The 27,738-nt window shown below is 39.8% G+C and overlaps 2 long non-coding RNA genes across 2 annotated transcripts in view; one reads left to right on the forward strand and one right to left on the reverse strand.

Annotated features, from left to right (window-relative positions):
* Positions 1 to 27,738, reverse strand: part of LOC147313477 (uncharacterized) — a 97,065-nt gene that overhangs the window by 61,115 nt on the left and 8,212 nt on the right. The window contains exon 2 of the long non-coding RNA XR_015125071.1: positions 18,609 to 18,658. This is a non-coding gene — a long non-coding RNA (uncharacterized LOC147313477). The remainder of the gene's footprint in view (positions 1 to 18,608; positions 18,659 to 27,738) is intronic.
* The window catches only part of LOC147313478 (uncharacterized), a 65,124-nt gene that overhangs the window by 27,751 nt on the left and 9,635 nt on the right, over positions 1 to 27,738 (forward strand). The gene's annotated exons all lie outside the window — the stretch shown is intronic.

The following is a 27,738-nucleotide window of genomic DNA, read 5'->3' on the forward strand; positions in this document are numbered from 1 at the left end:
ATTCTACTTTAAAATACTATAGGAACAACAAGTAGGCCTGCAGAGCGAGAGCGAAGTGCTCTAATAGGGTGATATGGTACTACAAGGTCATTAAGATAAGATGGGGCCTGATTATTTAAGACCTTGTATGTGAGGAGCAGGATTTTGAATTCAATTCTGGATTTAACAGGAAGCCAATGAAGGGAAGCCAAAACAGGAGAAATATGCTCTCTCTTTCTAGTCCCTGTCAGTACTCTTGCTGCAGCATTTTGGATTAGCTGAAGGCTTTTCAGTGAGTTTTTTGGACATCCTGATAATAATGAATTACAGTCGTCCAGCCTGGAAGTAATAAATGCATGAACTAGTTTTTCAGCGTCACTATGAGACAGGATATTTCTAATTTTAGAGATGTTGCGCAAATGGAAGAACGCAGTCTTACATATTTGTTTAATATGTGCATTGAAGGACAAATCCTGGTCAAAAATGACTCCAAGGTTCCTCACAGCGTTACTGGAGGCCAAGGTAATGCCATCCAGAGTAAGAATCTGGTTAGATACCATATTTCTAAGATCTTCAGGGCCGAGTACAATAACCTCAGTTTTATCTGAATTAAGAAGCAGAAAGTTAGCGGCCATCCAGGTCTTTATGTCTTTAAGACATTCCTGCAGTTTAACTAATTGGTGTATGTTATCTGGCTTCATGGACAGATAGAGCTGGGTGTCATCTGCATAGCAGTGAAAATGTATGCCATGTCTTCTGATGATGCTGCCTAAGGGAAGCATGTATAATGTAAACAGAATTGGTCCTAGCACTGAACCCTGTGGAACTCCATAATTACCCTCAGTGTGTGAAGAGGACTCTCCATTTACATGCACAAACTGGAGTCTATTAGATAGATATGATACAAACCACTGCAGTGCAGTACCTGTAATACCTACAGCATGTTCTAATCGCTCTAATAGGATATTATGGTCGACAGTATCGAATGCTGCACTAAGGTCTAGCAGGACAAGCACAGAGATGAGTCCACTGTCAGAGGCCATAAGAAGATCATTTGTAACCTTCACTAAAGCTGTTTCTGTGCTGTGATGAGCTCTGAAACCTGACTGAAACTCTTCAAATAAGCCATTCCTCTGCAGATGATCTGTTAGCTGTTTGACAACTACTCTTTCAAGGATTTTTGATATGAAAGGAAGGTTGGAGATTGGCCTATAATTAGCTAAGACTGCTGGGTCTAGAGATGGCTTTTTGAGTAAAGGTTTAACTACAGCTAACTTGAAGGCCTGTGGTACATAGCCGATCATTAGAGATAGGTTGATCATATTTAAGATCGAAGAATTAATTAATGGCAGGACTTCTTTGAGCAGTTTTGTAGGAATGGGGTCTAAAAGACACGTTGATGGCTTGGAGGAAGTAATTATTGAAGTTAACTCAGAAAGATCAATTAGAGAAAAAGAGTCTAACTTAACATCAATGGTACTAAGAGTAGCTGTAGATAATATTACATCTGTGGGATGATTACTGGTAATTTTTTCTCTAATGATAAAAATTTTATTTGTGAAGAAGTTCATGAAGTCATTACTTGTTAACGTTAAAGGGATGGTTGGCTCAAAAGAGCTCTGACTTTTTGTCAGCCTGGCTACAGTGCTGAAGAGAAACCTGGGGTTGTTCTTATTTTCTTCAATCAGTGATCAATAGTAAGATGTTCTGGCTTTGCGGAGGACTTTCTTATAAAGCAGCAAACTATTTCTCCAGGCTAAATGATGATCCTCTAAATTTGTGACACGCCATTTCCTCTCCAGCTTACGAGTCATCTGCTTTAGGGTACGTGTTTGAGAATTATACCACGGAGTCAGGTACTTCTGATTAGAGACCTTAGTTTTCACAGGAGCTACGTACCAGAGTCGTACGTAGTGAGGAGGTGAAATTATTAACAAGATAATCGACCTCTGTTGGGGTAGCGTTCAGATAGCTGCTCTGCTCTATGTTGGTACAGGGCATTGAAGATGATAACAGTGGGTGGATTATATTCTTAAACTTAGTTACAGCGCTTTCAGAAAGACATCTACTTTGATAAAGTCTACTCTCCACTGCTGTGTAACCAATTATTGTAAATGTAAATGTTATCAGGAAATGATCAGACAGGAGAGGGTTTTCAGGAAACACTGTTAAATGTTCAGTTTCTATGCCATATGTTAAAACAAGATCTAGAGTGTGATTAAAGTGGTGGGTGGGTTCTTTTACATTTTGAGAGAAACCAATTGAGTCTAATAACAGATTAAATGCCATGTTGAGGCTGTCATTTTTAGCATCTACATGGATGTTAAAATCACCCACAATAATTATTTTATCTGAGCTCAGAACTAAATTAGATATAAAGTCTGAGAAATCAGACAGAAACTCTGTGTAAGGTCCAGGTGGACGATAGATGATAACAAGTAAGACTGGTTTCTGAGTTTCACAGCTGGGGTGGACGAGGCTAAGCATCAGGCTTTCAAATGAATTAAAAGTCTGTCTTGGTCTATACTATACGCATAAAGCAGTGGAGGTAGTTTGTAATATATTACAGGATAGCCCCAACCTCAGCAACAGGACCACTCTCAGCACCGACCAAGTGTGTTTGCTTTTGGAACTGTGTCTTAATTCCACCTATTTCACATACAAGGGTCACTGAAAGAAAGAAAAAAGGTTGAGTTTTTAAATTTAGTTCAACATTAACTGTTGTCTGTGTTCTTCAGTTGTTTGAGAGAGCACCATTTTAACAAAAATGTTCGGGTAGAATATTGCCTTTAAATATGGGCGTTATATTCGTATCTGGAATCTTTTGGGAAAATACAAGTTATAGCTCAAAAATGATTCTTTTTTTTTTTTCTTTCTACTGTGCTGCAATTGATTACCAGATTATTTGTGCAATTAATTAGTGCACAACTAATTTTTATTGAATCTCCACACAGGATATGCTTGTGAAGGTGGAATATGGGGGAGAGCAGAAGTGATGAATCGAGGACATGCATATTGTATTGAAGAAAAGAACAATGAGCATGCTGTTGCATTTACCTATGTCAGACTGTTTGATAAACAATATTCTAATGAAAGTGAGAACATGTACATTGCTCCATATTGTTACATGTTTCAGAAAATGTTTTGAAATTGTAGTGCACAGTTCAAAATAAATGTTTTTCAAAAACCATTGCCTCTTTTTAATAAATGTTTATTTCCAAAGGAATTTCTAGAAGTTCAGAAGAGTAAAATTCAAACCTTTTAGAATTAATTAGACGATAACTCGTAACTAATGTAGTTAAACTAGAATACTCTGTGAGAGTTAGTATATAAACTCTTAACATCTAGTTAGTAGGGGTGCAACGATACACAAAATTCACGGTTCGGTTCGGTTCGGTTCGATACTTTGGTGTCACGGTTCGATATTTTTTCGATACAAAAAATGTTCATGCCTTTTTAATTTGTCATTTATTAAATTTTCACGGCACATTCCGCACCACATCTCTGTGCATTCATCATTTGTTTGAAGCCAGCTCACCTCCTGCAACTACTTTTCCGAGAATACGTGCTTCTTTTGTGGTTCGGACTCCTTCTGACATTTCTTTGGAGGTGGAGGAACATCACAGTAATTGCTTAAAGGAGCTTGCTTCTTCAACATCTTTAAGAGTTCTAAACAAATGTCTGTCCTCCTCCTGAAAATCTTATGTACGCAAACACGCGTTGCAACTTCTTATCTTGTGTGCGTGTGGTGGTGGGGCAGAAAGAAGGCAAAAAACCTCATAAAACATGTATGTGTGGTGATCAGGTTGTTAGTTTTTAACTGTTGCAAATTGGCAACACCTGCCTTGAGAGGGTTAAGCTACAAAGCCAGTAGAGTCTCTCTTTGTTCAAAAACCATTTGGGACATTTTGGACCTTTAACAGCAAATGTCGAGAAGCTTCAGCTGTTACCAAACATGACTTTGCTCAGAGAAAAGTTTTGTCACTCATCCAAGTGACATGTTCAGTCTCAGCTAACTGCAGGTTTCCCTGTTTACAAGGTTTACAAGACTGAGCACGTCACTTGGATGAGTGATGAAACGTTTCTCCCACTAAAAACGCTACGTCCAGATGAACAGAATCAACCTTGTCAGATTTACTTACCTGGATGATTGAGCAAGCATCAAGACAATGTGTCCCTATGGCTTCTACAGCGGAAGATTAATAACACACAATGTTAGCGTTGGTATGTTTTTCTAATCCAGCAAAGGCACAAGTGTCCTCTGTATGCCCAGTTTGGAAATGGCATACAGGGTAACTGGCATATAAACCAAAGCAGTGAAGGCATCTATACAGTCAAGTTGAAAGTTATGGAAGTATTTTCTCTTTGTATTCTTATTTTATAATATGCAAACATTTTAGTAGTATTTTTAGTAATTTCACTTCCAGAACCAGAACACATTGTTCAAAATAAGTGGTCCTTCACAGATAGACAAAGAAGCTGTGTCATGTGCTGCCTGAGGTTTAAACCCTATTTCTTTAAAAATGCTTCCCATTTCTGATTGGGCCGTTTCATGAATCAACCTCTTTTAGCTTTAGATGTCTCCAAAGCCTGCCCACACATATTAACCCTTGTCAGCTTCTTTACAAGTGACTGGATGACGTCTGCAACAAGATTAACTAATATCTTAAACAACTTTGAACATGTCAGATTTATCATAGTCACTGCCTCTAGAAATGACTGCAATACGGGGGAGCTCATGTGACCTGAGCTCATAAAAAGTGTGTATGTGTACGTGTATGTGTGTGTAAAAACCTCCAAGCAAGCTGTTTTAGTTGGCGTTGCGGTTTTAAGTAAAAAGCTAAAATAAAATCCTTCTGTTGAGGTTTGTCTGTGTAGGTTTTCAGTCATCCCAGTCATTGTAGTGAATCTAGTTTGGAAACTTGGAGCAACTGAACTTTTTTAAGCTTCATGAAGAGGTTTCACCTCTCATCTAAAAGGCTCTTCAGTTCTAAAAACCTAATGGGTCCCAGGTTTCTAAACCTTAGTGGGGATTGTTCCTAAAGAGGGTCGTTGACCAACTATTGATCATGTGCCTCAACACATGAGCCAAGATGTGAAAAAATGCTTCGGTCATTACCACCAGAGGTTTTGGGTGAATACACTATAACTGTGTCCAAATTCATGGGCTGCATCCTCCTAAGGACGCATTTGTAGACCGATTACGTCACAGCGACGCGCCAAAGGCTGTCCAAATTCGTAGACTCCTCCGAATGCAGCCGACAAATCGGTCCTCCTTTTCCCCGAATTTGAAGGATGGGTCGGGTGTGTCCTTCGTGGCCCACCATATCCCAGAATTCATAGCGCGGCCTATGAGTTTATTAAACTCCACCGAGACAGCGGTGACGCTAATCAGAAGGCTAGACCATCTAACTTCCCCAGCCGTTTCCCCACCGCGAAGGCCGGGTCCTCAGGAGGATGCAGCCCATGAATTTGGACACAGCTTATGAGATCTTGCCTCACTCTGTCATGTGACAATATTGAGATCACCTGACACAAGATGTGAGTGGGGATTAAGGCACCTGGAAAGGGATCTAAAGATTGCATTGTAGGTGGCTGAAGGTTGGTGTCATAAGCCAACCCCTCTGTTCAGCGACGGTCGTTCACAGTGGAAATAGATGGCGTCTTTTAGTCCTCTCTTAAACCATCTGTCTTCTTGGTCCAAAATGCGAACAACTGGCATACTTGCATGCTTGAAAGAGTGATCTTTGTCCTTCGTGAAGATGAAGTATGACCTTTGTTCTCATGTAATCTCTTGTGAACCCCCGACGGTTTCAGTAACTGGAACATAATTTAAGACAGATGTAACATCATTCCTTACCCTCCTTACAGAAGGGTTGAACTTTGCTGTGCCACACCAAGACAAACCCTGTTAGTGGGACTGATCACAGACTCAATGGTATAAAACAACACTGTATAGCTGAGGCAAGCTGAAACTTTCATCTAAAGTTGCTTTGCTCCCACATCTTCAAAGCCCAAAGCATCCATAGTAGCATATCAGCACCACAGAGAGCAAGACACTCATGTTGCCCAGTAAGGAAATTTTGTCACTGTTTAGTGACAAAATTACTGAACACACCATACCACAGGTTAGAGAAGTTACACCTAGTCTGGATGGTTTACCAAAGATGCATGAACAATTTTCTTATCTAGTCTTTAGGTTTCCGTTGTCTTGCCTCCCTGTTGTTCCATGTCCCACGTAGTCTTGTCTCTATGTTTATTCTCTTGTCCCCCAGTCGTGTCTGTGTCGCTCCTGCTGTTGCCTGTACCTAGTCAGGTTGCGTCTCAGTGTGTGTTCCCTGTATTTCCTGTTTTACTTTGATAGTCTCCCGTCGGTGTGCGTCATGTTCTGTTTTGGTTTTGAGTTAAGTTCTGCTTGTTGAATCTGCTTTTTGGGTCCAATATCTTGGCTGCCGCACACAGCAACACTTGACACTTATGAGTGTTGATTATGACACATCAAGTTTATTATTCATAAAATCATCTTGCTACAGGTTCTAGTGTATACTACAACATGTTTAAATAGCCTTATTGGAGGGGATCTATTGATTGTACAGTAACTGCCAGGCTGTGTATGGGTTTGTTTGTGTCACTCTCAGGACTGAGCATGCAGTTTGTGTACGCCAATGGGCCTGACAGGCCTCCTCCAGCCTCTCTCTAATAGGTGCTAATTGCATTCCATCCTCGCTGGTCAGTAGCCTGAAGGAATGTGGCTCTTATTATGGTGAAGCTTTGCAGCCTTGGGCCATCAGCACATTCTTCTGAAAGTCATAACATGCTTCATGCACCACAAAGGTGTGAACCAGGCTGCTGAGAAAGCAGCTCCAGGGCAAAGCTTTGTGATTGTATACCACTCGGGGATGGGAAATAGCACAGCAATGGAAAAAAATGTAAAATACCAGTAAGTCTAATAACACAAACTGCCCTACTAGCTTGCGAGATTGCTTGAGTTTGATATTTTTAAGCAGCAAGCTGGTGCAGTTCTAAGACTTCAGAAACTGTGGCATTAAAATTTGTGATTGTTATAATCTGTTGACTACGCTGATTGTTGTAGAGAGAGAAGACCCAAAAGCAGATACGCAAGGCTGTGATAAACTTAGAGCGAGCTGTTTACTTGGATGAAGGCAAAAAACAAAACAAAACAAAAAAAACAACCCAGCCCTGCCAAAACAAAGGGTTTTTTCCCCCTCCTTTTCCTTTTAATCAATTGCAGATACGATTACCTGATTGACCCTGGGTGGGGTTTTCATCCTGGGTCAGAGTTCCTGGGGTTAGTAACACTCCGCACTATTGTCAATTAAGCCGTCTGGCAAGCAGGTCCCTTAGTCCTCTGTACAACTGTCACCACCATCATAATTGCGTCTTTTTTCTTAAATTTGTTTGCCTCACCCTCACCTGCTTTTTCTGCTCCATCCACCGTCACTTGTCTGTAAACCTTAATTTGTTTTCCACCACAATAAGTTCTATTTGCTGGATACCAGGCTAACATCCTTTCTCCACTTTGGCAAAGATCCTGAGCCCCGTTATGCTCCCAATTCACCTACACCCTTTATACCCGTTCTTTCCACAATAAAGTTAGTTTAACTGCTAGCTCTATTCCAAGTCTCCCTCTATTTTAGATAGCAAGGAGTAGACGGCTGAGTTTATTAAACTCTAATAACAGCTGTGATGCAAATCTGAAGGCTAGACTGTCCCAGTCACAACCTCGCACTTGCAGCCTTCTCGTTCTTCGGAGGACCCCGGCCCCACGTAGACTGCAAAGGCCGGGTCCTCCAAAGGATGCAGCCCCTGAATTGAGACACAAGTAATATATATACCAGAGAATAATCAGGAGAAGAGACACATGGGGAAAACACACAGCTGAACTGAATCTAACTAATGAGGGCAAAGGATGCAAAACTGAATTTAATTCACATGAGACCTGTCGCAGCAGACCGCCACCCCTCCCTGAGCCTGAGGTTTTTTCTTTTTAAAAGAGAGTTTTTCCTTCAAATGTCACCAAGTGCTTGCTCATGGGGTCTGAATGTTGCGGTTTTCTCTGTTCTACTGTAGGGTTGAATTGGCCTTCTATAAATAAAATTGAACTGAACTGAATTGAGACAAGAGACCATCAAACATAACAGGAAGCATAAACAGAGAGACTAAGACACACAAGCTTGACAAAGACTAAAGGCAGAACAACATGGAGGCATGATGGACTTCATCTAGACACAAAAGGACAAAACTTATTTCAAGAAGAGGTTATGTCTAACGTCTGATTTAGTCTTTTAAAGGGAATCTTTGTCGAGCCAATGATGTAACCTATGTAAGTAGCTGATATTGTTGTGGTTATTTATGCTTGAACCCAAACATAAATGCTTGCAACAACACAATTAGAATCAGAATACTTTATTATTAAAACCGGTGTATTATACATTACACCGGTTTTAGAATCGCTGCATTGGCTCCCCGTGTGTTTCAGGATCGATTTTAAAGTTCTTTTATTGGTTTTTAAATGTCTTAATGGTCTTGGGCTTTCTTATCTCTCAGATCTGCTTTTACCATACGAACCCTCGCGGACCCTGAGGTCCTCTGGTGCTGGCCTTTTAATTGTCCCTAAAGTCAGGACACATACTCACGGAGAGGCAGCTTTTCAGTGGTATGGTCCTCGTCTGTGGAACAGCCTGCCGGAGGAGCTCAGGGCCGCAGAGAACGTACATGTTTTTAAGAACAGGCTCAAGACCCACCTTTTTAATTTAGCTTTTACTTAGCGTTTATTTATTTTATGCTTATTTATTCTATCCTGTTATTCTATTATTAATTTAGACTTTACCTAATATTTATTGATTTTATTCTTATTCATTTTTTAACCTTCTTACTCTATTTATATTTATATTTATATTGTATCCTGTTCTTATTTATTTTATCATTTTACCCTGTATATATCCTATTGTGTCATATCTCCAGTGTTTCCTCAGAGGGCGCTCTCTGCACCGGGGCTGTGATCGACTGTGGCTGCTGGGTCTCTGGGGGTCCTCTCAGCCTGGCTGGGGGGCTCCTTGGCCTCCCTCCTGCTGTCTGCCCAGCCTGGAGGCTGCGGTCTGTGACCGGCTCTCGGTGCAGACGGCTCCCTGTTATAGTGTTTCCTCACTTGGCTCATGCGAGCCCAGCCCAATTTTTACTCTTTAAGTGTGCGCGTGTGTGTATGTGTGTGTGTGTGTGTGTGGGGGGGGGGGGGGGGGGGGGGGATATGTGTGTATTCACATCATTTATGTTAATGAGAGTGCGGGGAGTGAGTTGGAGGGTGGGGTGGGCTGCTTTTAACTATGTAAAGCACTTTGTGCTACAGTTTTTTTTTTTGTATGAAAAGTGCTTTATAAATAAAGATCGATTGATTGATTGATTAATCCCTAAGGAAATTATGTGGGTTACAGTTGCCCCAGGACAGTATCAGACTAAACTACTTAAATAATACAATATGTTATAGAGTTTACAAATTTAAAAAATAGCACTGATAATAAATATCAAGAATATTACAGAGTTGAGAATATTACAGGGGTGGAATATATATGATTGCTATTTAACTCTAACCTGTGAACTTTGTCAATTGTTATTTTACTGGAGCGCATGTGCAAAAAGGGTGTTGCTATTGCAGTGTTTACAGTGTATCAGATGGAGGAGTTGTACAGGGAGATGTCCACGTGATTTCCTGTGTCGTTCAGTGGTGCTTTTAGGTAACCTCAGTCTCTCACTGAACGTGCTCCTGTGACTAACCAGCACGTCATGGAGTGGATGGGAGGTGTTGTCCAGCATTGTCTTTATCTTGGACCACATCCACCTCTCAGACACCACCCTAAGGGAGTCCAGCTCGGTCCCCACAACATTACTGGCCTTGCGGATCAGTTTATTTAGTCTGTTGGCATCTGCGATCCTCAACCTGCTGCCCCACCATTCAAAAGCATAGAAGATGGCACTGGCCACAACACACTCATGGAAAATCGTGAGCATTGTCTGACAGATGTTGAAAGACCTCAGCAGCCTCAGAAAAAAGGGATGACTCTGGCCGTTTCTGTAAAGTGCAGTGGTGTTTTTAACCCAGTCAAAAGGGAGAGGCTAGGATAAATGGTGGAATTTGAAGGAGGAATTTTGGGAATATTTCAGAATATTTCAGGAAGGAGTTGAGACAGATTGTGGATGGTAGAGAAAAATTACCAGATGAAAGGAGAAGTACAGCTGCAGTGGTGAGGGAAATCTTCTTAATACATCTGTGGTCTGAATATCAAGCCAAATGTTCTTCATATACACTTCTTAGAAGTGCAAATCTATTGGCACAAACAGCAGTATAGAAAAATTCAGGCATCCAGCCTGTGCCTTTTGTCCAATCAGAGAGGTCATTATGCTGCACTGAAGTGGCAATTTTACATTTCACAAAAACAGTCATGGTAATTCTAAACAGGATGGTCAATACAATAGTTAATCTGTTAACTAATTTTACAGCTAATCTCACAGTTAATCCCGAAGCTAATACATTAGCTAATATTCTACTTAATCCCATAGCTAATGTATTAGACTTACTAGTTAATGTATTAGCTATGGGATTAGCTAACAGGAAACGTAAATGCAGTGAGCAAATGGATTTGAAATTGAGTAGAAGAATTATTTTTTATTTTCAAAAATAAATCAGTATTCATAATTAGATTTTTGCATTTACTTCTTTTTTTTAAATAGTATTTTTAAAGACTAAAGATGTCCTTTTAAATTTGGAATACGATTTTAATTCTTTTTCAAAGTCAAAGTCAAAGTCAACTTTATTTGTCGATTCTGCCACATGTACAGGACATACGGAGAATAGAAATTGCGTTACTCTTCAATCCCTAGATAAATAGCAAATGAACATTTAAATATATTTAAATATAAAAGTGATTAAAAAATGCAAGTAAAATAATTAAAAAGTAAAAATTTAAATAAATACAATTTTACATATAACAAGAAAGCTATATAATATACAATATAATGGGTAAGTGACATTGAGTGTAAACCAGGCAGAGTAGTGCAAATAGGCAATAGTGCAAATGGAGATTTAGTAGTGGTTTAGTAGTTTTTAATGTAACATCCATTTTAGATTTGAATCATTTATTATCAATTCATTTAGAAATATTGATTTATAATCACTCTTTTTATTTTCCATTAAATTAAAAAATAATGACTTGCTTTAGTAATGTCTAATCAAATTTAAAAAATGAATTCGTAAATGAAATTTGCTAATGCACATTTTTACTTTTATATTAATTATTGAAGTACAAAATTATTATTAATTTGTACATGTGACTCTTCTGGTCCTCCACAGTTTACAGAAAGAGAATGGAAGCCAAGACTTTGCTGAGTGTCTTTGTCCAAAGTCGTCCCCCCCCAATCTTGACTTCTTCTCTTCCTATAGCAGCACTTATGTGGCAGTATTGTATAGGTGATCACACCTATGTTTAAGAACAACACTGCAGTGGCTTCCTGCATGTTAACTGTGGGCCATAAAGTGATCATTTAATATTTGGTGGACTTTTTTTTTTACCCTGTGTACCACAGATTCACTTATAGTAAGATAACTGACAATAAGTGAAACATAACTGGGGATAGCCTTTCTAAAACCATAACCATGTCCACATTTTGGTAAGGTTCAGAGTAAGACTGTGTGTTGTGTTTCAGACTGCCAGCCGCTCCACCTCTCTTCTGTATGCTCTTGGATCTAGATTGATAAGCCCCAAACTACTGTATGAGTAAACTCCAGGAAATAATTGGTGTTAAAATATGCAGAATAATCTTGTTTCATTATCTTGAACAATAAGTTCAGTACACAGCCTGGGACATTCCTGGATCCTGTGGTGCTTCTAATTCTGCCTTGTGACAGTGTTACTGTCTGGAAGCCTGGTCCAGGAAGATGTTCAAGTCTATTCCCAGCACTTGGAGCTTCTCTACCAACTGCTATGACAGGACTGAACTGAATGTCAAGCAGAGATAATTTAGCGGGATACTGGGAACTGTTTCTCTTTTCTAACTGAGTCAGAGTGAGCTGGAACAAGGTACACGTGGCTCTTATGGTCCTGGCATACCTTGGGTTTTATTCCTTTCCGCTTCCTTTTCTCTGTGTCTCCTCATAGTGTATCACTTTCTATAGGTCTGTACAATCTGTGTGTGTATATACACACACATACATACACACACACACACACACACACACACACACACACACACACACACATATATATATATATATATATATATATATACACACACACATGTATATATACATATATATATATATATATATATATATATATATATATATATATATATATATACACATACATATATACATACACACATATACATATGTGTATATACATGTGTGTGTATATATATATATATACATATTAGGGGTGCAACGATACACAAAATTCACGGTTCGGTTCGGTTCGATACTTTGGTGTCACGATTCGATATTTTTTCGATACAAAAAAATGTTCATGCCTTTTTAATTTGTCATTTATTAAAATTATAAATATATATTTTAACTCAAAAGTACAGTTTTTAAATTTAACCCTAACCCTTGTGTGTGTTTTTTATTTTGACAGCGAATGCGCACCTGCGGACCACTTATGTGCAGCCCTGGTTATTTAGCTCGTCATATTGCAGCCACAGAAATTATTTTGTCCATGAAACCATAAAGCTGCACTTTCTTTTTGCCTTATAGTCTGATTTGTCATAACTTCTCCGTTTTGTGGTAAGCTTTTCTTTGGCTGTCACTTCTTCACCCTGACCTGTCTTATTTGGCTCAGCAGAACTAAAATATATATCTGTCTGTGAAGGTTCTCAGTCATCCAGGTCATCGTAGTCAAATATATATCCTGCTGCTTTTACACACGCACTCACATAAGCTCAGCGATTCTCTGCGATCAACCTCTCACATGTTTAAGCTTGCTGCGGGAGATTTCACTTGTCATGTTTGCATAGTAAGCTAACGATTAATAAGACGATGTCAGAGGAATTGGTGCACAAATTATCATCACTCACAGATCAGTGCTGTCGCTATACACAGTTCGCGCAATTGCAAAGTGAAAGCAAAAAAACAAGCGCAAATTCAAACGCGATTGCAATATGTCACATATTGACAGTGGCTCACCGATGCCAATGACATAATTACCCAGCTACATTTCTGAAAGAATGCAAAAGCATTGACATATTTTTCCTTCCTACAATAGCCTGACGGGCAGGGCAGAGATAGCTTTTGGTAGCCCGACTGAAAAAAATCGCTAGCCCCGGGACGTCGGGCTAGCGATTTTGCGAGCCCTGTATCTGATTGAGGAATCACTCATCTTTGGAAAAGAGAGTTTATTACAGAGAAATGTCTCTTTCCAAAATAAAAGCTATACTATCCGCTTCTTCTGGGCTATATTCTCAGCAGCATATTAAACATATAAGGAGAATCATGTGCTAACAGCTGTCTAAATGACTCTGCGTTCGACTACTCCGCCTAGGCTCGACAGTGCAGCCTAGGCGGAGTAGTCGAGTGCAGATTCACTGAGCGCTCAACACAGACAGCATCGTCAGAAGGAAGAGCGCAGGGCAAGCTAGCGAGACAGAAGTTAAGCTCTCCTTGCAACATTCAGATCATTCAGATCTGGCGTTTGGAATTATTTTGGTTTTCATGTGACGTATGACCCTGAAGGTAAGCGAGTCATGGACTAAAGTAAAACAGTATGTTGGATGTGCCATGCAATGCTCAATTACATGGGTGGGAACTAGTGTGTTAGCGCCAGTGGCGTGTCTAGAAAATTTTTGTTGGGGGGGCCAGGTAGGGGCACAGATTTGGAGAAGGGTGGCAGATGTAATTGACAGATAATGTTTAAAAAAAAATTCTACCAACCGTTAACCATAATTCAATAATCCTATAAACCTAATAACCGAATGCGCTTTTAACTCTTATTAGAATGAGATTTTAACCACTACGGTGCAAAGTTTTTAGATACTGCGTTGATAAAGTACAAGAGATACAATCAGTGCTTTGTCAGTGCTTACTCAGCATTCAAGGACAGCAATATTTGCATAGTATTTTTACTGACATATAATGCACATATGTTTTGGGCAAAAACATTTTTGAATATTAAAATACGAACATTTGTAACAAACAATTGACAAATTAGCCAGTTCCAATGTAAAACTTTATCTGCTTATTAAAAAAAGAAGATAATCTTCTCACAAACTGGTGTTTGATTTTGAAACAGGAAAAAAGTGGCTACTGACGAAATGAGCTACTTCTTGAGTTCAGATCGGATTTGCAGAAACCAAGCAGATAGATATTTCAGAGTTTATCTGTGAATGATTTCCACTGTAAATAAACATTTCACTGGTCTAATTTTCTGGATCCACCTCTGTGACACGTCACATTTTATGACTAAACTAGAGACATAAAATACAGTAGGGAACTAACATAGCTCAGAAGAAAATCATAAGCACAAGGAAACCAAAACATACTTAAGATCTAGAAACAAAAGCCATATCTCACAACCAAAAAAGATTTGAAAAGATTTAAAACAGACTTAAAAGTTAAAACACAAATACTACAAGTTGTTCACAGCTGAGGCCTTTGAAACTGCCATCACTCTAGCAGTCCAAAACCAAAAGGCAGTTGAGGTGGCCTGTCACAACAGGGACGAAGGTACTCAGGGAGCTGGCTTCATACACTTCACGCAATTTAGCTTTTTTTAAATATATGAAAAAAAGTTTATATGTTCTGTGGGTTTGGTTTTGATCGGAAGAAAACACAAAGCAAAACTTGCAAAACAAATAAGAGAAGCCTTAAATTGGAATTTTTTGTAATTAAAAAGAAGAGAATAAAAAAGACACAAAGAAAAAAAGAAGTCAGCATGTAATATTTTCTGTTGACTGACCTAATAATCATTTTTGGCAAACATACTGTGCATTGGAAACTTGCAAGCTGAGGACAGCAGAGGATACAGCTTAATAAAACATGAGATAATGTTCATATTGTGTAAATGAAAAATAATACTTTCTTCCATGAAAATATTAGCTGTGTTAATACTTGTGGGAACTCCTCTCCTACCTGAGTGGTAATTTCATAACTGAGCTATGTTCAGTAGGATACGTGGAGGGCCCCACGCTCTTTGTGTTTATATGTTTGGGATTGTTACAGCTGAAAGCAGGATGAACCCAGATCAGAGTACCCCTGTGGAAACACTATAGCTGTCTTGGTGCTTTTCTCAGTTAGCCTCTGAGCCTTTTTCTGTGTGTCTTTCTGTGTGTGTCTTTTCCTTTCTCTGTGTGTTTCTCTCGCTGTATTGCTACCATAATGAGTCATTGACCAGACAGGAGAAATATCTGCTCTTTTATCCTTCCTGCCTCTGTACACCTATTTCCTAGTATTGTTTGGCACATGCAGTAGATGAGTAACAGGGAAGCAAACATGCATGCACACACACAGACACACTTATGGGAACCACAATTTTCCGTGCCTTCTATATTCCAAGGAAAAAGAACCAGTGGTTGCATGTATGCAATCCCTTCAAATTAGGTTATTATACGAGTACCAGGTTAAAATTTCTCCAAATGAGCAAAAATGAACTTTTAAAAAGCAAATGAATATGACAAAATCCAAAATATAACAAATTTCCCATTAGACTACTAATTTAATGTTAACATTCCAGTCTACAATTCAAGAACTCGAAAACAACAGTTTGCTCACATACAATTTCTTGTTATACACCTTGACTTTTCAGTAAACAGTATCCCACTGGCTCACAAGATCTCTTTATCAAACTCCCTGCAATCACGTCTTAATTCCTAAAGCTCCTACAGACTGCCATCAGATGCAGCCTTGCTGACACCACTTCTCAATCTCTTATTTCTTTCAGATTGCACCTTCTGGGTAAGATTTCTGTATAATTCATCTGATATTTATTTACTTGATATTTATTTATACTCACCTCTGTTAATTCTTGATATTTATAACTGAGTGATTTGTATATATTAGTGCTGTTTCTTAAATTTGTCAAATCTGTAACATATTGTATTGTTTAAATCAGTGGTCTCCAACCGCCGGGCCATGGACGTATTGGTCCGTGAGTCGTTTGGTACTGGGCCGTGAGAGTTGAGGCTCGGGTGTGAAATTTATGGTTTTCAGGGTTTTTATCAGTTTTTATTGTTATTTTTTTAATCGTTTTTCTTATTAACTCGGTTTCCCTGGCTCTTTTCCCTCCCGTGTGTTATGAATAAATCTTCTTTTTTGGTACCGGTACTGGTTATTTTGTTGTATTCATCCACGAAGCCTTAAAGGCCGGTCCGTGAAAATATTGTTGGACATAAACCGGTCTGTGATGCAGGTTGGGGACCGCTGGTCTTAATAGTTTAGTCGGTTACTGTTACAGTCTTGGAGCAACTGTTACCCACGTAGTTTTTTTTAGGGATTAATAGTATTCTGATTCAGATTAAGACTTCCTTCACTCTTATATGTTACGCTATAGTCCTCACACAAAATCCACAACATCTATCCTTCTACATATTTCTCCTTAACACCTACCCATGCAACACTTCTGTTTCCTTCCCCTACTTGTCTGTTCTGTCCCCCAGAGGGAAACTCTCTACCACTTAATCCAACTTATTTCAGAATAAGGCTTTCTCTTCTAACTGGCATGTGTGTCACTGACAACATTCAACATCACCCACTTTCAAATTTGTGATCCTGACACTTTGCTCCATCCACAACACCATTCATATACTCTTCCTTCAAGGGTAAATCTACTCTCTACTTTCATTTCCTGTCTACATGGTAGAACAGCTTGAATCCACCTCCAGTAATCCAGGCCTTGCTTTGCTTCCACCTGGTTCCTGAACAAATAATATTGTATATCTACCATCCTTCTCTACATCATATCAGCCAGCTCATTCTGTTTAGTAATAGTCCCTATATTTAACCCTATAATGCCCTTTGTCATATTTGAAGCATGAGTTTCTGAGACCTCTATCTAATCAGTATGATCAATACTTGCCATAACGTCAAAATGTTGTGAACAAAAAAACCCCAACATGATATAGCAAAAAATAAATGTGGATTTTTTTAGAAGGGTTAATAAATATCTCAGTTCCCAAAAATCAGAATTTTCTGGCTTATTTTGATGGGTTGGGTCTTACAGGGTTAAACTCCCTACTCCTGACCTTCATACTCCTGCCTTTCTTCTCCAGCTGACTCTTAGCATTCTTTCCTCTTCTTTCGTCTCCAGCCAAGTAGCACAGTTCCCACCAGCACCATGTTGGCCGTTGTTAACCTGTGCTTCGACAAATCTGGGATGGAAGTCTCATTCTTGATAAGCTACATGTTTGATTTGAATTTTACAATGATTTACACAGATTTTACACTGGATTTCATTCCTGATGCATGGACGTGTATCCTGGCTTTCTAGATTTCTAGAAATCTGGTCCATCCCCCAAAATGTGACTATCCAGTGTTGAAACCAGGAAGCAGAGTTGCAGTCTCACACACCTCTATGTGTTTCTCTTCTCCAGTTATCCCCCCAGACCCCATCCAAAAAACCCTAACGTCTCTACTGCCACAGATGTTAATTATCTTGTTATCAGTATTACATTATCACATGTAACTCATTAACTGGAGAGGAAATGGCATCTGGCTAATTTAGAAAATCTTCATCTATCCTTGAAAAATACTTTATTGCTCCATAAAAAGCCCTCTGTAAAGCTCGAACATCTTACTATTTATCAGTGATTGAAGAAAATGAAAACAGCCCTAAGTTTGTCTTCAGCACTGTAGCCAGGCTGACAAAAGAGTCAGAGCTCTGTTGAGCAAAGTAAAACTTACATATAATGGCCCCTATCATTTGTCTTCAAGAAATGATAGGGGTGAAGAGAGACAGACAGACTAAAACCACAGTGCAAGTAAATATTGCAGGGAGAGAGACAAACTGTCTTATGGACACAAGTCACATCTCTACTCCAGTCCTTTTATGAAGAACATCTTGCAGATCTGACCAATCAAATGATCTACTTGAAGTGGAGGTTGCTTGTTATCAGTCTGTCCCCTATTTATGATATATTGAGCTTACCATCACGTTTTCTAAAGAGTTTGTATGCTCTTATATTGAAATTTACACTTTGGCCTTGGCTATTTCCCACCTCCACTCTGCAAGCCATGAGCAGGCACTCATAAACACACACTCGATGTCCTCTATTCTGACTACCAGAAGCTCCCACCCTTTCAGCCTTTATTGAATTGACATCAGGCAGTTCTGAAAACACTTGAGATACGAAAAAGAAACTTAAAGAGCTGTTGTCCTTGAACAGCCATGGCTTAATGGTTTCAGTGATTGCAGTCACTTTACGATGCCTATGGCTATGTCACCTCCCTGTTGTATTAAGAAATGACGAATCAATCATGAAATTATCATACCCCCCAAAACAACATTAGAAAAATATGTTAATGTTAGTGATATAGTGCAAGTGCTATACAAAAAACAAACTGTTAGAAAACATAGTGACAAAGTCAAACACTATCAAGCTCAGTGATGTGGATGGTGCGAGACAACACTTACCGGAACGCCTTCATTCTGATGTCATACAAGAGTCTGAGTCCCCATTGTTGCTGTTGGCACAAAGAATAGTTCTGTTCGTCTTTGTGTAGCCTACATAAAGCTTAATCTGCAAACCATAAAGGATGCCTACGCTCTTCCAAAATTGCTCTTGTCGGTTTTGTGGTTCTTTGTTCTAGACCTCAGGTGCAGTTACTATCAGGCCGAAATAGAGGAAGCAGACAACCCTAAGACTGTCATGATGTGCTGTGGAGGCAGCCAGGATTGGACCCAAACGCTGGACTTGTAAACCGGAGGTTAAACTCAAAACACGACTTTATTAACAGAAAGGCAAAGGGCGATATGAAACTACACTGGGAAGAACTAAAACTAACTCACAAGGCGGCATGGGGAAATGCACACAACACTGAGGGACGACGCGACACAGAACAGAGGGAGATTCTGACATAAGTACACAAAAGGTAATGAGGGATGTGGGAACACACGGGGAGCATAGCTGAGGACAATTACGCATAACAAGGCAGGGAGGACACTGAAAATACTGACCCATACTGACCTTAAATGTAACACAGGAAGAACACAGAGATGCGGAGAGGAGGGGGGGGGAGAGGGCACAGAGATAACGGGCTGGGGAAACATGGAATCAAACACAAGGCACAGGAACTCAGAGCTATATGAACACAGATACACAGAGGAAGACACAGGACCAAAGACATGGGGAGATCTAACAATCAAAAGCTAAACATAACAACCTAGGGACTAAGACTAAACTTTAAACTAACAAGGTGGACTCAAACCAAAACACAAAGTGACAAAAAAAAAAACCCCCGAAAGCGCTGGGTCATAAGACCCAGGATCATGACAAAGACTTTATTTGTTTGCCCAATTTAATGGGATGCCGCAGGGGTTGAGAAATACACCTTCAACCTTCAAGATATTGATGAAGATGTGCATGGGCCATATGAACCTAAAACTCGGTAAAATACCTTGCCATATTGTTTCTGAAAGAGGGGTGGAAACTGACCCCGAGAAAGTTGAGGTCCTAAAGACCTGGACAATCCCCTCAAATCTTATAGAACTTCAGTCCTTTTTAAGATTTGCTGGATATTACCAGAGGTTTATTCATGGGTACACCATCATTGCCAGAGCACTTAATGAACTAGCCTCCAGCTTGTCACCACTTAGGAAACTGAATAACAAACCAAGGACAATTGCAAACTCAGATTATAACAACCAAAGGGAGCCATTTGGTCACTAGTGGACACCCCTACATCAGGAGGCCTTTGATAATAACAAAGCTAAAATAAGCTCCAGTCTTTGGATTTGCGGATTATATACGGATGCCAGTACCACTGCCCTAGAAACTCAATTGTATCAGGTACAAGATGGTCAGTCATCTTTTGCAAGTCATAGGCGTTCAAAGAGTGAGAGAGTGTAAGGTAGTACCCAGCTCATAGGTTCGAGTTCTTGGCCATTAAGTCAGCAGTCACAGAAACATTATCTGACTACGTATTAGGTTACAGACTTCACGGTATTGATTGACAGCAACATACTTATGTACATTTTGACATCCACAAATCTTGATACAACAGGGTATAAGTGGTTGTCCAGTTTTTTCACCTAATCATTCAGTACAAAGAAAAACAAAATCTGGATGCCAATGCAGTCTCTTGCTATCCTTATGGTATTCCATAGAATGATTACGCAGCCAAGAAGGAAGGCAAGAGAATCTGGCAGTTCACAATGTAACATCATGAACATTAGCTGTAGCTATTGTTGGAGCCACCACTTCTGGGTAGACCTTAGTTAAATCCCTCACTCACCAGTCCATAGCCATTCCCGACTGTTTCAAGCAGGAGTAAGTGGATGGCCTTCCCATTGCCCATTCATTTTCAGAGGCACTAAGGCAAAAGCAGACATTACAAACTGCTATCAATGCAGTAGTTGGACTCTTAAAGTGCTAATCACTCTGAGTACTCTTAAAGTAAAATTCCATCTCCCAGCCTTAGGCTGGAGGTACCTATACTTACCTCGTTACTTCCGGTAAGGTAGTCCTAACATCTTACATCAAGTTATGCTACCTGAGGGGTTAAGAACCACAGCACTTAGATGCCTTCATCAGATATGGGCTACCTTGGAGCCAAACGAACAGTAGATTTGGTAAGAGCCATTTTAATGGGTGAAGATCTACATGGCCACAGAAACTTTTTTTTTTCTGGGTGATGTGGCAGTATGGGCTCAATGTATTATCTAAGACCTGAACTTGGAAAGAATATAAAAGAAATTAGCTGGTCTGTTACTGTGTCTGGGTCTTCAGGTTAGTAAACAGTAAGGGTATCTTCCTTAAGTCTTGAATTAATATTCTTTAGCAAAACCAAGGAACCGTAGGAGCTGCTTACAATTAGGAAGAATAGGCTAGTCTACTACTTCTTTAACTTTGGTCAGGTCAGTCTGTCCCTTCTTGACAAGGAACCAGAGGAATAATACTGAATCAATGTGGAACTCACATTGATTTAAACTCACTTTAAGGAGTTTACTTTCAAGGAGACTTTGGCGCACCTGATGGATGCAGAATTCTTGTTTGTGGGGGGATCATGAGAAGATGAAGCTGCATCAGAATAAACAAAGATGAAATGAAGTCTTGGAGGATTTTGTTTACAAGGGCCTGGAAAACAGTTGGTGTTTTATTTAGACCAAAGGACATTACAAAATATCCTAAGAAGTCCAAGTGAGTGTTGAACGCTGATTTCCACTTCTTCCCCTGGTTTATTCTCACCAAATGGTAGGCATTTTAATGGTCCAATGAGAAGATGATGGCTCCCTGTAACAATTCAAAAGATGAAGAAAGAAGATAAAGGATATTTGTTCTTGACAGTTATTTTGTTGAAACCATGGAAGTCTGTACAGGGACAAAGAGGCTTGTGTTTCTTTTCAACAAAAAAAAAATAATCGAGCATCTACAGGACCAGAATATGTTTCAATTATTCCAGCTACAATACAGGCAGTTGTATTGTTTTCCATGGCCTCTCATTCAGGCTTTGTTAGACAATAGAGTCTGCTAGTTGACAAGGTGGCCCCAAGGAGCAGATCAAAATGAATCAGCAAGGGTTGGCAAGTTGGGCAAGATAGAGAGGTGAGAAATGGGCCCGGCCAAGCTACATAGGCTACGTTCACACTGCAGGCGAAAGCGCATCAAATCCGATTTTTTTGACCCTATGCGACCCATATCCGATCATGGTGTGACAGTGTGAACGGCACAAATCCGATATTTTCAAATCCGATCTGGGTCACTTTCGTATGTGGTACTGAATCCGATACATATCCGATGTCTCAGAAAGCGACTGCTGTGTGAATGGTCAAGTCGCATTAAATCCGTCTTTTACGTCACTGACACAAGACAGACGCCAATTATCAGCACCCGAGACGACATCGCGAACGCTTCCTGGCCATCCGGTGAAACTGCTGGGAAGACAACGTTGGAGAAACGTTAACATTTTATTTGTACTGCATAACCTGCAGGTTCTGACAGAAATCTGCAACTATCCTTTGAAGCACCGCTCCTCTAAAACAGCAATAAGGATCATTATTAGGTTATCTACATTATTATGTAAATAACAAAATAACTTAAAGCAAAAATCGGGAAACATGAAGTCCGAAGTCTTTATATTAAGGCCATCAGTCAAACAATATAGTTTGTTCTGGGTCTAAACAGAGCGCGTTGTGTATGACGTCTTCTTTTGCGCATGCGGGCCGCTTTGAGCGTTCACACTAGAGAGCGTTTGCTGTCGCATTTTATTTGTAGTGTGAACGAGCAGACAAAAAAATCGGATTTGATCAAAAAATCGGAATTGAGCATTAAGACCTGCAGTGTGAACGTAGCCATAGACTGTACATCACTCTCTCTTGACTCACTTTCACTTCTGTCTTTTAGGTCCACTCCTCCAAAACAGGAATACAGTCAGTCCTGCTGACTGCTTTCCTGTTCCTGACCATTGAAGTTGTAGTTTCATGTTCTCAGATGCTCCTGAATGTGGTCATCTGATCTGATACACATAGAAATTAACCTATCTAGTGAGTAAGGGAAATCTAGTTAAGCCTTTAATTTATCATACAAACTATGAAGAAATGTGCCTTGGAGGGCCTTTTCATCCCAGACTGTATCCAGAAATCCACAGAAAAATCTGTCACACTTCTCTTAACTTGTGTGTGCAGGTTCTCAGTTATCCAGGTCATGATAATCTAAGGAGCTTCGAAAGAAAGCAACTGGACTTCTTTAAATTTCTTGACGATGTTTCAGCTTTCGTCTGAAAAGATTCTGAGAAGGGTGTGAAGAAAGGCATGGGTCATTGTCAACAATGGCTTCAGGTGAAACCATTGTGAGACCTTGCCTCACCCTTTATGTAACCTATTGGGGTCACCTATAACAAGTCTTGTAACAGGACTCAGTAGTACAGATGCACCTAAAAGATAAATGTGACTCTTTGGAGAATGATAATGTTCACATTTTGGTCAGAGAACACAGATAGTTTGCAAGATGAGTGAAACAGGCAATTTATGTCCACCCCCTCTGTTCAAAGGTGGATGACATTTGAACAGAGGGGGTGGCTTATGACACCAACAGTCTGCCACTTACAATGCAGTTTTGAGATCCCCTCCCAGACACCTCAAACACTGCTCACATCTTGAGTCAAGTGGCCTCAGTAGATCACATGATAGGGTGAGGCAAAGTCTCAAAATGGTTTCCCCTGAAACCTCTAATGATAATAACCCTTTTTCACAACCTAGCTCATGTGTCACACGATTAATAGTGGGTCCCTCTTTCGGGACAACAGCTACTAGGCTTTAAATACCAGGGAGTAACCACCATGTGGTTTTAAAACTGAAGAAGCTTCTTGGATTAGAGGTAAAACATTTTCAAGAAACTTAAAGAAGTCCAGTTGCTTTCTTTCCAGGCGTCTTAGACTCCTCTTAGCTCGTTTCAATGTGAAGAGTGGCTGTGTCAGGGTTCAAGCCTTTATGAAACACATTTTTGAAATTGGCAATAAGTGCACAAAAGAAATATTTGGATTAGTCTTTAATACCACCTGTCCCCATCTTAGTGCTTATCTCTACAGCAGTTTTACCAAAAAGGCAATTTTAGCACTGTAAGAAGCACCAACTCCTCTCTGTCCTACCTAGAGAGACTTCTGATGTGGGTAAGGTTCTCTCGAGAGGATCTGAAAATAGTGGTGATCTGCTCATGTCTTCTAAGTTGAGCTTCCTGGATAGACCGTCCACAACGCAATGGTTCCAAGTTCACTGAGTCCATTTCTTGGCTGGATTTTTCCATCATAACAGCTCAGATGGATTGAATTAAAACACATGACTTCAAACTAAAAGTTCAACAAGTTTATTTACAAACACACAAATATTGAAATGGTTCAAGCAAAAGAGTAGTGCGATCCAGGGTTCCAGATAAAAAAAAACAAAAGTGGATCCTCATTTCCTTTTAGAATCTCTCTCACCAGATACAAGTTCAGCTCACTAGCCTCCAGACAATCTGCACAGAGGACAGCACGACTCACGGAGGCTAAAAAGTGCACTCAACACAGCTTTATTACTAAACACAACAAAAATAACTAAACAGAACACACAGTATGGGATGAGGTAGATCACAATACAGACCAATGGAAAAACAAGGCTTAAATACACAGAGGAAGCAATCAAGGAATGGGAGACAGGAGGGAAACACAGCTGGGACAAATCAGAGCTAACAAGACTCTGATTTGTTAACCAGACACACTGCACACAGGACAGGGACTATCAAAATAAGACAGGAAACACACAGAATAAACTCAAGACACGCAAGCTTAACACTAGGGACTGAACGAATGAAACAGAGACAAGATTCACAAAACATAAGACAAGGCTAGACACTGAGGGAGGTACACATAATTACTGACAGCAAGGAATAAACAACCTAACATAAACCACTCAGAGAACCTAAACTTAACATAAGATCAAAACAGGGATAGGTGAGTTCTTTACTACCAGATGTGGAACCAAAGAGCAGGAACCCTAGTTCCTCTCCTGAAACACAGGGATGAGGTCAACTCGCACACATGTACAAATAGACAGAGTAGAGGAGGGAGAGAGAGAGAGAGAGAGAGAGAGAGAGAGAGAGAGAGAGAGAGAGAGCGCAAGCAAAAAGGAAGAGAAAGACAGGAAGAGGTGAGCCAGGACAGGAGGACCAAGAGACCATAATTTGTGGTCCCAGCTCAGAAACTGTATTTAGCTTCGCATAACTTCTCTTTCTAAAGACTGTTGCTACTTGGGACATCCTCAGAGACTGTTGCACCAAAAAAGACTGAGCCTGACCCTATACCTGTCCCTGTTCCCAGGGTCCTGGGCAATCCCATCTCTTCAGCCATGAGCGGGCCTCTGTTAAGTTGCTCCTACTCAGGGCCTCTCAGCAGGCCCCTGGAGTTTCTCTATATTCACCACTGGGCTCCCACCCAACCCCCCTACGGAGTTTTACTGCCTCTGGGAAGCAAGAGTGTACTGGGTTCAAATCCAAAGACAGTGGATATTTGCACAAAGTATTTCTTTATCTCAAGAGATTACTGATTACGGATTAGGGTTAATAAAAGAGTGGTATTATCTTAATAAAATGGCCAACAATACATTTACCGTTTCAGAAATGTATGCACATTAGGTAATATTTTGCAAAGTCTCTCCTAAAGTTATAGATGATATAATGGCCAACACATGGAAAAGAATTGAGTCAAGAAAACCACTGTGGTTATGTATCTGGTGGAAAGTGTAAATATATGAATTTGTTTCTAACTGCATTAAATATCTGCTTCTCCCATTCAAATGTACATGTAGACAAAACTATGCCTAACTGCAAAGCTTTCTGCAATTATGTTGGACACAGTCCATTGAAGAGAAAAACTTCATGGCAGTTAGTTATTTGAAAAGTTAATTTTATTCCTCACATTGCTGAGTGGATCATACAATCATCATTGTATACTAATGATTATAATAACTAGTTTGCTATCATTTCTATAATCTTCACTTATTATTTTCAAATTCAGAAAACATACAGCCCCTGTACTTCAGTTAAATGAATAAGAGGCTCTGCTGTATCACTGTCTACATCCCAGCTGATCCAGTGGAATGCAGCAGCATGGTGCCAAAGCTCAGTGGTAACTGCACTGTTATGTATTTCAAAAAGAGGGGGATTCACCCTACTTTTATTGTTGTTCCAGAGGCCCCTACGAACCTTGGTTTTAGGGGAGATAACAAAGCTCTTAGCAGTGCAGATGGTTCTGTCCATCAATAAACAATATCTGGTCTGCGTTTTTGGCTGTTTGAGCAGATGTGTGAAGTCAAATAAATAGAAGGGATAGTTCATTAGATCCAGATTTCTCTCCAAGTCAGAGAACAACAACAAAAATTTCTATACAATGTTTGCATTGTGTTGATAGCAGAGGTCGGAAGGACTGTATTATAAACTCTTATAAATGCTTGTACTTGCTATGAACTAAAGAATACCTTTTTTTTTAATTATAAACTGGACCTTAAACATTGTAGCTTCTCATCATAATATTCACTGAGATCTAGAAATACAGTTTGAAAAGTATAGAAGCATAATCATTATGTATTCAAAGTGGACAATTGGGTAAAAAATAAATAATAACCCCTCACTATTATTTTTGCTCTTACATTTTGCTAAATACATTCGTTTATAAAACCAGTTATAAATAATTGAAAACCCTCTCTAGCCACTAATAGTAATAATTATCTCAGTAATCTTAAAGATGACTTACTCTGTTCTTATGCTGGATGTCGGCACACCAACTCTACGGTCAGTGTTAATGGCTGATTGAAGCATTGCATTTAACTTTATCTTTTTTAAATTACTATTCACTGTAAACCAAAAAAGATGGAGCTTTTAGGCATTCATTTATTACTAATATAGTTTAAATTGATACTAAGTTTGCATGCAAGCATCTGGTTAATGTGCTCTGTTGTCTCCTTAAGACTATGTGGTTCATATTACATACCTTGTACATACCTAGTAAGGGTGCGTTTAAATTGAAGTTAGATGTCAGTGATGCAAAATGCATTGCATATCCTGACGTATTTCACTATATGCAAGTAGGCCCCAAGTTGGCATCAGTTTTCCTTTCTTAAAGGAGTGAAATTAAAACTGGAAGTTGTGTGAAAGGTTCAGGATTTCATCTTAAGATTTCTTCATAACTTGACACACACAGACAATAATACACAAAAAGTGCAGTAGTCATATGACACGCTATGAACAAGAAGGGAAAAGGTCCCTTTAAACAAGAAGAAACTTTGTAGAACTATACTCAGCCATCTGCCATGACTGGTTGGGGGCAAAGAGAGGGAGATTTGACAAAGGACACACTGTGGAAGATATCCAGAGATTAGTAGTAACTAATGATTAAATGTGAAGTGGTGTATAAACCACCACTCTTAGTATTAGAGAGTGAAAAGAGGTGAATAAACAAGAAACTGTGTATCGTGGAAAGCCCCCAGCAGTTCAGGCCTATTGCAGTGTAAATAAGGAAGGGTTCAGTCAGATGAGGTTTCATACAGTACTTTCAGAAATTAAATTTGTGTCTTGTGGCAACTGTCAGGCAAATTCAACCAAAACCCACACCTGAAATTCACTGAGGAGATGATGGAGCGGGTCAATGCTGGGCTCAGATCTACCCCCCGTCCCAATCCCTTTTTGTCCCCCATAAACCCCCCACCAGAGCGGCCAAAGGTTCGCCATCGAGCCCCACCCTCAACAGAGCAATCGAAGTCACATTGCCCAGCCTCGCCCCCCTTAGTTCCTCTTCATGCCCTGTCTCCGCAGTCTGATGCGTGATGTGTGAAGGGTCCGGGCTGTGAGGATTATGGCAGTGGTGACTTTTCCCAGGAGAAGCTGGGACCCTGTTTACTAGAAGGTTTTAAAATTTCTGTACTTTTAGGTGACAGGAGACATGTGGCCTGGTCAAAACACAGAGAGCTGCACTCTAAAAGATCTTTAAACATAGTAAACATACCTTGTGTGCCACAGACTGCTCCCAAACATGAGGGGACAAGTAATACCTCTAAAACACTTAAGTTGGCTTTATTA

Source organism: Aulonocara sp. 'chitande type north' Nkhata Bay, linkage group LG15 (assembly GCF_057382095.1).
Source record: "Aulonocara sp. 'chitande type north' Nkhata Bay isolate Kocher_YH1m ecotype deep benthic linkage group LG15, A_spYH_male_GT1.1, whole genome shotgun sequence".
NCBI lineage: Eukaryota > Metazoa > Chordata > Actinopteri > Cichliformes > Cichlidae > Aulonocara > Aulonocara sp. 'chitande type north' Nkhata Bay.